General features: G+C 39.1%; 1 pseudogene; it reads left to right on the top strand.

Moving 5' to 3' along the window:
- Positions 1-75: 75 nt before the first annotated feature.
- On the top strand, positions 76-2,096 carry LOC131502130 (E3 ubiquitin-protein ligase Hakai-like; annotated as a pseudogene).
- Positions 2,097-9,637: the final 7,541 nt, after the last annotated feature.

The following is a 9,637-nucleotide window of genomic DNA, read 5'->3' as shown; positions in this document are numbered from 1 at the left end:
TTAACTTCCATTCCCCTTAGGCCTTGCAAGCCAAATTATGGAGTACACTAGAGGAGTCCATCATAGCAAGGAGGAATGGTATGGCTCCAAGGGGGGCAAAGATCTAATGAAGATATTTTGGGGGACTTTCCGATAAACATCTTGGGTGAAAAGGATGATACTCTAGTTCATTTCTGTGACAAATCCAAATTACTGATTAAAATCTATGGGCCGCTGATTCCATGCAAGCATGCTTTTTGCTATGCATGTGCTATTTTACATGGAAAACAAGGCGATAAGATGTATCCAGGCTGTAGTAATCTTGTGGAGCGAATTGAGAAACATACACGAGGCTATCTATTCATGTGCAGCACTGTTCAAGGATGCAAGAGAACATACTTGTCTCAAAGAGATTTAGAGGCTCATATCAACCACCGCCTTATGAGAGCTGAAAAGCCTGCTGCCCGTGCTTAACTTGAAACTGTTCGTCCCACATATTGCCCCATCACCACATGAAATCTCTGATCGTTTTATTAGGTTTCCAGACAAGCATCATACAAACAAATATTCCAGGGCAGTGCATTATATCACCACCTCCTTTCCAACATGTGCTGCACAAGCCATATAATCACCCACTAGAAGATATTTGTGCTCATCCAATAGAATTCATTATACACAGCTTCACCTCAACCTCCTTCATGAGTCAGGAAACCTTTGTATTTGAACAAGAAAACAACTTAATAACTGTTCCTATTCAGAATGGCTCAAATTCAGATACTTGAGAACCGCCACCTCCTGCTTCTATACATGAACTCACCATCATCCTGAATACCAGGGTCACCCAGTGGCATTAAACTCTCATCATATTATACCTCAGAGCAACATTCTGTACATACTCTCACCTCTACCACCAATAAGCCATCTAATGCCACATCCTTCCCAGGTTGCAGGTACTTCTGACTTGATTCAGGCTTCAGGTCTACCAATGACTTCTTCTCCATCGCCTTGCCCATAGTCATATTATTGCCCAGATGCTACCTTATATGAAATATCTTCCTCCAGGACCCGTACCATTTTCAACAGGGTAGTTCACTTATAAGTACACACCCTCATCACTATTGTAATTCACACCCTTTACTCCAATTCACTGAAAATCAAGGAACTAAGAGCCCTCCTTTATAAAACTAGGGGAAATGAGTCATGGTATGTGACCTGTACCCAGAGGGCCACCCACCCCTTTTTCCATGAGGGTAGGGTCTGTCTTCTCAAGCCCTATTTTTTGGACTGTATCATCCAGATCAGACAAGATACAAACCATATTACCAATGATAATAATATTTTGAACAGAAGATATGAGAAAAAAAACTTAAGTATTATCCAACTTCTAATTAAGCTTTGACCATTTGGGGCAGGAAAGGACCTCTTACAGAGGTGGCTATAAAACACTTAAAGTCTTGTCTCTTAAAATGGTTTTAAACCTTGATCTCAGGAATGATTTCAAGTACTTTACTATTGTGCAGAAAAGTGGCTCAGCTGAGCATAGCTTTCTATGCTTCAACAACTTTGCTCCTCTACTGTGGTAAAGTGGACCCACAAGTGACCATCTGCAATATTATTTCCAGAAGAGAAAATTACATTCTTCTCTCAAAAGTGTTGTTATTGTTAAACATGCTTAGTTTGTCTTGTGATATATTTTCTTAACTGGCTTAAAAGGAGTAAATTTCAATATGGTTTAAGAAACAATAATGCCTTGGGGCACCTGGGTGGCTCAGTCGGTTGAGCTTCTGACCCTTGGTTTCTGCGCAGGTCATGGTCTCATGGTTGTGGGATCAAGCCCTGAGTCTGGCTCCTCGCTGAGCATGGAGCCTGCTTAAGATATTCTCATTCTTTCTTTCTTCCTTTCTTTCTTCCTTTCTTTCTTTCTTTGTTTCTTTCTTTCTCTCTCTTTCTCTCTCTCTCTCTCTCACATCTCTCCCTCTCTCTGCTCTTTCCTTGCTCATGCTCTCCCTCTCAAAAATAAACTTTAAAAAACAATTATGCCTTTATACACAAATCTATTTCTCTATAACTTCTAATCCTCTTCTTTCTAGGCCCAAAATGCTTTTTCTTTAATGTAGTTGCGGCTCTATGGCCCAAACTATCTGCAGGCTGAGCCCTGCCCTGGATTTTAGAAGCCATACAAATCAGAAGTATCTAAGTAGCACTAGCCCTAATCTGTCAAACGCAGCATCAAATCCCTCTTGCTACTCCAATCCTGACCTAATGTACCATTTATAATGGGGCACATAATGGGGCATTGCTGTGTTAAAAGATAAATGGGGTGTCTGGCTGGCTCAGTTGGAACAGCATGTGACTCTTTATCTCAGAGTTGAGTTCAGGCCCCACATTGGGTATAGAGATTACTAAAAAAAAAATTAAAAACTTAAAAGATAAACTGAGGCATATTAAACTTTGTAAGGGTTTATTTGGGCAAAAGGAAATCAGGTAGTATCCAGTTTTGTAGCTAGGAATTACTCTGATGAGCTATATAAAATGAAAGACTTAGGGGTGCCTGAGTGGTTCAGTTGGTTGAGCATCTAACTCTTGATTTCAGCTCAGGTCATGATCTCAGGGTCATGAGATCAGGCCCTGCATTGGGCTCCTCACTGGATGTGGAGTCTGCTTAAGATTCTTCCACTCCTTGTGCCTCTCCCTGGCTTACACGCTCTCTCAAATAGATAGATAAGTAAAAAAAACAAGTAAATAAGTAAATAAATAAGTAAAATAAATAAAATGACTTAATATAGGTAGAAGGAAAGAAGAACAAGGAAGTTATCCTAGGCAAAAAAAGCAGATTGAAAATGAACACCAACATGGGTTAACATGTATACAAAAGGGTAAGAGGTTTAATTGGGGGGGCGGGGTCAATACAATCTCTTTTAGCAGATTGCCTGTGATACACACTGCAGTCTGGTTTAATGCTTATTCAATAATAAAACTATTCCATTCTTGTTTACATTTTATGGAGAAGTTTTATTGGGTTGGCAGGAAATGTTATATTGAATTATATTTTCCCAACAATTTGGTAATAAGGATTCATCTGGCAATTCCTGAATTGGATGGATCGGCTGAAAGTCTTGTGAACCCACAACAGTCAGGTAAGAAACCCTAAATTAAGAAAAGTGTCCTTTCTTGCTCTCCACTATTTTGGAATACTAGCCAGATGAACTACGCTCTCAAGTTCAAGAATTTATTATTGAGTAAGCATTGGTGACACCAGCTCTAAAATCCCATCAGGATCACCAATAGCTTTGATGGCAGAAAAATATAGAAAGCCAGAATTGTTACATGCAGAGCTTTCTCTTAAATTGCTAATATCTATCTCTCTGTCACATTTGGAATGGGCATACATATAAGAATCCAGTCTTACAGTGGTGGGAACGGTTTCTTTGATTTGGACAAATGGACATATTTGCAGGGGTTCTTAGAAGTGCCTCATTCCAGGCATATGAATTAGTGGTATTTACTGGATGACTGTCAACTGAGGAGAATGTAGAAAGTGATCTGACAAACAGAAAGAAAGATTGAGACCAATGAAAGAGAAAATGGAAAAATTAAAGCACTCTCTCTTTCATAGAACCATCCTCTTTTCTTTGTTGTACAAGCTCCCTCTGCATCTCTTAATCTTTCCCTACATCAACTTGACTCCTGAGAAGAAGGAAGCAATAGTCTTTTATTTTTTAATTTTTTTAAGTTTATTTATTTATTTTGAGAGGCAGCATGAGCAGGGGAGGGGCAGAGAGGGAGAGAGAGAATCCCAAGCGGGATCCATGCCATCAGCTCAGAGCCCAATGTAGGGCTTGAACTCACAAATCATGAGATCATGACCGGAGCTGAAACCAAAGTCAGACGCTTAACCAACTGAGCCACCCAGGCGCCCCAGCAATGATCCTTTAGATGGTGGTTCCCTTCATTAGATTTCCCTGTAAGGAAAGATAAGGGCACAACTTCTCCGGCTGGTAATTAATCATTTGCCCTGTTTGAGGGCACATGCTTGCATGTCTGGTGTCCTAGCCTGATTCCACTTCGTGTCTCAACCCTGGAATCCACCTCTAAGAGTTCCTTATCAAACGCACAACATGTAGCTAGGAAAGTGAGTATAATAAAGAAATGTGATCAAGAAATAATCGGGAATTTGGATGAAAGACTATGTCACTGTATGAAGGTAACAGAAGAGAGTGGCTGCATTGGCCATATGGGAAAATTTTAAAAATGGTGTTCGGCCTGATAAATATCAACATGAGAAAAGAAACCAAAGTGCTACATAATCCTATATTTTTGTCTCTATAGGCATACCTCATTTTATTGTGCTTTGCTTTATTTATTGTGCTTCACAGATATTGCATATTTTACAAATTGAAGGCTTGCGGCAACCCTGCTTTGAGCAAGCCTATTGGTGCCGCTTTTCCAGGAGCATTTGCTCACTTTGTGTCTCTGTGTCACATTTTGGTAATTCTCATATTAATGAAAAATTTGAAATACTGGATTTTTTATAGTGATCTGTGATCAGAAGAAATTCCATCTCACTGAAAGCTCACATGATGGTTAGCATTTTCTAGCAGTAAAGTATTTTAAAATTAAGGTATGTACATTGTTTTTTTAGACACAATGCTACCATGCACTTAATGGACTACAGTATATTGTGAACATAACTTTTATATGCACTGGGAAACCAAAAATCTTATTTGACTCACTTTATTATGATATTTCCTTTATTGCAGTGTTCTGAACCAAACCCACAATATCTCCAGGATATGCATGTGTAAGGAGAACCTGCCCTTCCTATTCAGATCACCTGTGAAGCTGATGCCATTGAGAAGCTTTCCAGGCCTCCCAGGTAATCCACTTGCCTTCTCACCAGCCGATATTAGTCTTTTTTTTTTTTTTAAAGATTTTGTTTTTAAGTACTCTCTACACCCAAAGTGGGGCTCAAATTCACAACCCCAAGGTCAAGTGTCACATGTTCCACTGACTGAGCCAGCCAGGCATCTCGCTATTAGTCATTTAAACACTTCTTTCTCGGGGTGCCTGTGTGGCTCAGTTGGTTAAGTGCCGAACTTTGGCTCAGGTCATGATCTCAGGTCATGATCTCGTGGTTCATGGGTTCAAGCCCCACATCGGGCTCTGTGCTGACAGCTCAGAGCCTGGAGCCTGCTTTGGATTCTGTGTCCCTCTCTCTCTCTGTCCCTCCTCCACTCATGCTCTGTCTCTCCCTGTCTCTCAAAAATGAAGAAACATTAAAACGTTTTTTAAATAAAAAAATAAAGACTTCTTTTTCCGTGCCCAGAAATACACTCACAGAAGTGCTCCACAGCCGCTTTTCAGTTTGTAGCCCCATATGGGGATGTGCACTGGCTGCCGCAAGGAATTTTGCAATCAGCAAACTTCACTGAGGTCATGGAGCAAAGATGTTGAGGACTAGAAAATGACACACAAGATGGGTATTGTGGCCAAGGGAAGCTAACAGGCACCCTTTACAACTGTAGAAGAACTAAGGGCTTTAGAAACCCATCAAGAGGGATTACTTAATGCCTCTCTGCTAATGATGAGCAGGGAGACACTGCCAAGAGATACCCAGAACTAAGTGAGTCCCCAGTTGATTTCCATTAGCAATTTGTTGTTTTTTCAACATTCACAAGTATGGAAGCAGGGGCAGATCAAAATCACCCTCTAGTACTGACTCACCTTTGTATTGGCTCTCTTGCCCACTATCCAAACTCAAGTCAGGGAAAAGGCAATCAGATAGACTGAAAAGGCAAAAGGACAGACCGTTACTCAAATCTTAGCAGCAGCTAAGACAAAGAAGAGAAAAAATGAAAACCCACAGTGTTAGCTGCTCAGATAATTTACTAAAGGGAATAACCCTACTCTGGTCAACCTATGAAGGGAGCAAAGGAAGAAGGGAAAATTATATATCATATCACAAAAAGCCAGGACACTAGAAGAGAGATTGTAAGAAGTGACTCTAGAGGGTACAAAAATTGCAACAAGACAATCAAGAAAACCCAGAAGGACAAAACCTTCAGCTAGGAAATAATTGGCAAATGGCTCAAAAATTGATAGATTGGGAGGATCTTAGGGGTGGGAACTAGAGAATAATATGCTTCAATAACTCTCTCTCAGGTTAACCTATCCTTACCTTTTCTAATAGATACCAGTGCTACTTATTCAGCAATTAACTTGGAAATTTCTCATTTGGCATCTGGGTGCTATAGCAATACAGGTTGTTGCTATTTCAAGGTCAGCCGTCTCATAGTTCCTTTTCCTCAGTGGTTCCCATTCAGATTTTTCCTCTAAGAAACATGTTTTCTTACTTTCTCCTGATTCTCTTATAAACCTACTGGGAAGCGACTGTACTGTGCAAATAAAGGCTACCATAATCACTGCTCCAGATGAAGTGTTTTGCTGAGCCCCACTGGAAAAAGTCAGCTGATTTGGTTACTATGTGCCAGGGCTGAGACAAATTGATGCATCACTTTAGGCCATTATTTAGCAATAATGATACTAGTTTAATTTGAGACAGAAAACCAGTAAAATTAGCTTACCAAAAGGATAAGCCATGGCCATGTGTAAAACAATATCCTTTGTTTAGAGCTCAATTTGAAGGAATAAAACTCGTTATATTTTAAAATTAGGAGGCGCGCCTGGGCGGCTCAGTCGGTTGAGTGTCCGACTTCGGCTCAGGTCATGATCTCGCGGTCCGTGGGTTGGAGCCTCACATCGGGCTCTGTGCTGACAGCTTGGAGCCTGGAGCCTGTTTCAGATTCTGTGTCTCCCTCTCTCTCTGACCCTTCCCTGCTCATGCTCTCTCTGTGTCTCAAAAATAAATAAACGTTAAAATAAATAAATAAGTAAAATAAAATTACGAGAAAAAAATTTTAATTTAAAAATATAAATAGATAAAATTAGGCAAAGGAGGCATAATTTTGAAAGTGGATTCACCCTATAATAGTTGCGTACTTTAGTAAAGAAGGAAGATAAATTTGATAAAGATGGTTGACTACTATGTAGATTTGTACAGTATCTTAGAGAAGTAAATATATTTTCTGTTCCTTAACCTATGTAGTTCCTAACCATGCAACTATTCTGACTTAGTACCATTGTCTGCAAAGTTTTTCACTGCAATTGATCTGTATTGCCCTTTTTTTCTTCTTTTATTTATTTATTTATTTGCTTGCTTTTTGCTTTTCTTCTAGTGGATGAGTCTATATTCTTGTCTGCTTTTACTTATGAAGGAGTCATAAGTAAGTCTTATGAAGTTAAAGAATTCCAATAGGGTTTGGGGGACTCCCTTACTATTTTTTCTAGTCATTTACAGGAAAACAGAGAAATCTGTCCCATCAGGAAGATCTATAATTATTCAATATGTAGATGACTTCCCAGTTATTCCAGTAATGTAAAACTGACACTATGGCTTCAAAAGGGCTTAAGGCCACCCTTTCCATTTGTTTTGTACCAAAAATAAAGGTGCTACTAGAATTTTAACTTCTAAAGCTGGGATTCGACTATAGACCAATCTGGATGCTATGGCACCCTGAAAATGCCTGCATGTTTCTGAGCTGTGGCGGCAGCCACCACACTTAATGAAAAGGCTCAAGCCTTTGCATTGGGTCACTTGATTTACCTGAGTATCTCACATGTGATGATACTTATCTCACAAGAATAACCCCCAGCATTTGTTGGTAGACTGTCAGACTGGCTAGGAATAAGCATTATTATCCAATCCTAATACAATGATCGGAAGACGCAATTCCCTAAACCTGCTACTTGTTTACCAGATTAGGAAATTGAATAGAAGATCATGACTGTACAACTGCAAGAAAAGAAAACATTAGGCCCCAGTCTGATTTATCTGATAATCCTTTTCAAAATGCAGATTCCATAACGTTTCCTGATGGGTCATGTGCTTGGGACAAAAGTGGCCAACTCAAGGCTTTTTATATCTTGGTGACTTATCATAACATCTTGGAAGCTTGTATTTTGTCTGGGATTAAGTTGGGTAAAGCAGGTAAATTAGTAGCAGTTACTAGAGCTGAAATTCTTGGCTCTGGACACAAAGCAAATATATATACTGATGATAAATATGTGTTTGGTATCTGTCATGCAACAGGGCAAATTTAGAAAACTAGGGGATTGTTGACTTCAGTGAAGACTAAAATATCTCATGAAGAATTAAAAGCTGATTTGTTAGAAGGGTTACAACTGCCTACTCAGATTATCAGTATCCATTGTAGAACTTGCACAGGGCAAAATGACAAAATTTCTAAAGGCAATGATTTTGCTGAAAGAACTACAAAAGCTGCTGTAAAAACATGACAGATTCCAAACTTAGAAGCCCCACTTTTAATAACTGAAACCTTTGTTCATTTTCAAAAATACACTTCACAAAGGGAAATGAACAAATGGATTGAAATGGGAGGAGCTAAAAAAAATTCGACTGGACTATAAAAATTACCTAACAAAATAATTCCTATACCACAGTCTTTATTTCCTTGATTAGATTATTGTTATGTTGTCAAAATCATCTAAGAGAGATTTTTAAAGTCACTAGACTTTTACTACACCTATCAAATAGATGAAATTATTCAAAACATATTAAAGAGTTTTATTATTTGTCAGAATTCTTTACAGACCACATCAAAGGTAGATGTAGAAAGTTTTCTCTGACCAACTTTACCAGGAACCTGATGGCAGTTAGATTTCATAAAATTAACACCTATGAAAGGTAAGAGATTTTTGTCTAGTTGTGTATGATGTCTGAATGGCCTAGGCTTTCCCTCTTCAAAAGCAGATGTTCAGGCAGTGATAAAGGCTCTCTTAATGCGCATAATCCCCATTTTGGGGACCCTGAGGAATCAGATAGAGGAAATCATTTTATGTCCACTGTTGTCCAGGAATTATGCAAATGTATGTAGATTCCTAAAAACTATCATACTGCAAGTACAATAGATGACTCAAACTCTTAAGTTTATTGGCTAAGATTCAGCAATCTACTGGGTTAAAATGGCCTACAGAATTACCACCAGCTTTGTCACAAATAGAGAGATTCTTGAAAACAATAATGTTATCTCTTTAAGTTTATGTTTGGCAGTAAACGGGCCAAGGACAGACCACCCCAAAATGTGTCATTTTGGTATACTATGATTATTTATTTATTTATTCATTCATTTATTTACTTATATGTTTACTTTTGAGACAGAGAGCACAAGTGGGAGAGGCATAAAGAAAGAAGGGGACACAGGATCTGAAGTGAGCACTACACTGACTTCAGCAAGCCCAATGCAGGGCTCGAACCCATGAACCACAAGGTCATGACTCAATCCAAAGTGAGATGCTCAACCACCTGAGCCACCCAGGTGCTCCGGCATATTGATCATTTTAAATAAATGTTATTAAGAGACAGCCAGTGCAAAAAGAACTCTCTGACCCCTCCTTTGTCTCCACAAAGCAAGAAATAAATCTCCATGTGAAAGGTACGTTCCCTGTACCAGGAGGTAAAGAGACATCAGTATCACCACAGATAAGAAATTTAGAGCCAGGAAGACTGTATAAACAACGCTTGTTACTTTTTACTAATTTACTACCACAGCCCAAATTCTTTTTGGAATTCCTTCCTAAT

Source organism: Neofelis nebulosa, chromosome X (genome assembly GCF_028018385.1).
Source record: "Neofelis nebulosa isolate mNeoNeb1 chromosome X, mNeoNeb1.pri, whole genome shotgun sequence".
In the NCBI taxonomy this organism is placed as follows: domain Eukaryota; kingdom Metazoa; phylum Chordata; class Mammalia; order Carnivora; family Felidae; genus Neofelis; species Neofelis nebulosa.
Note: the sequence above shows the minus strand (reverse complement) of the source record. Positions and strands in the feature narration are given on the sequence as shown.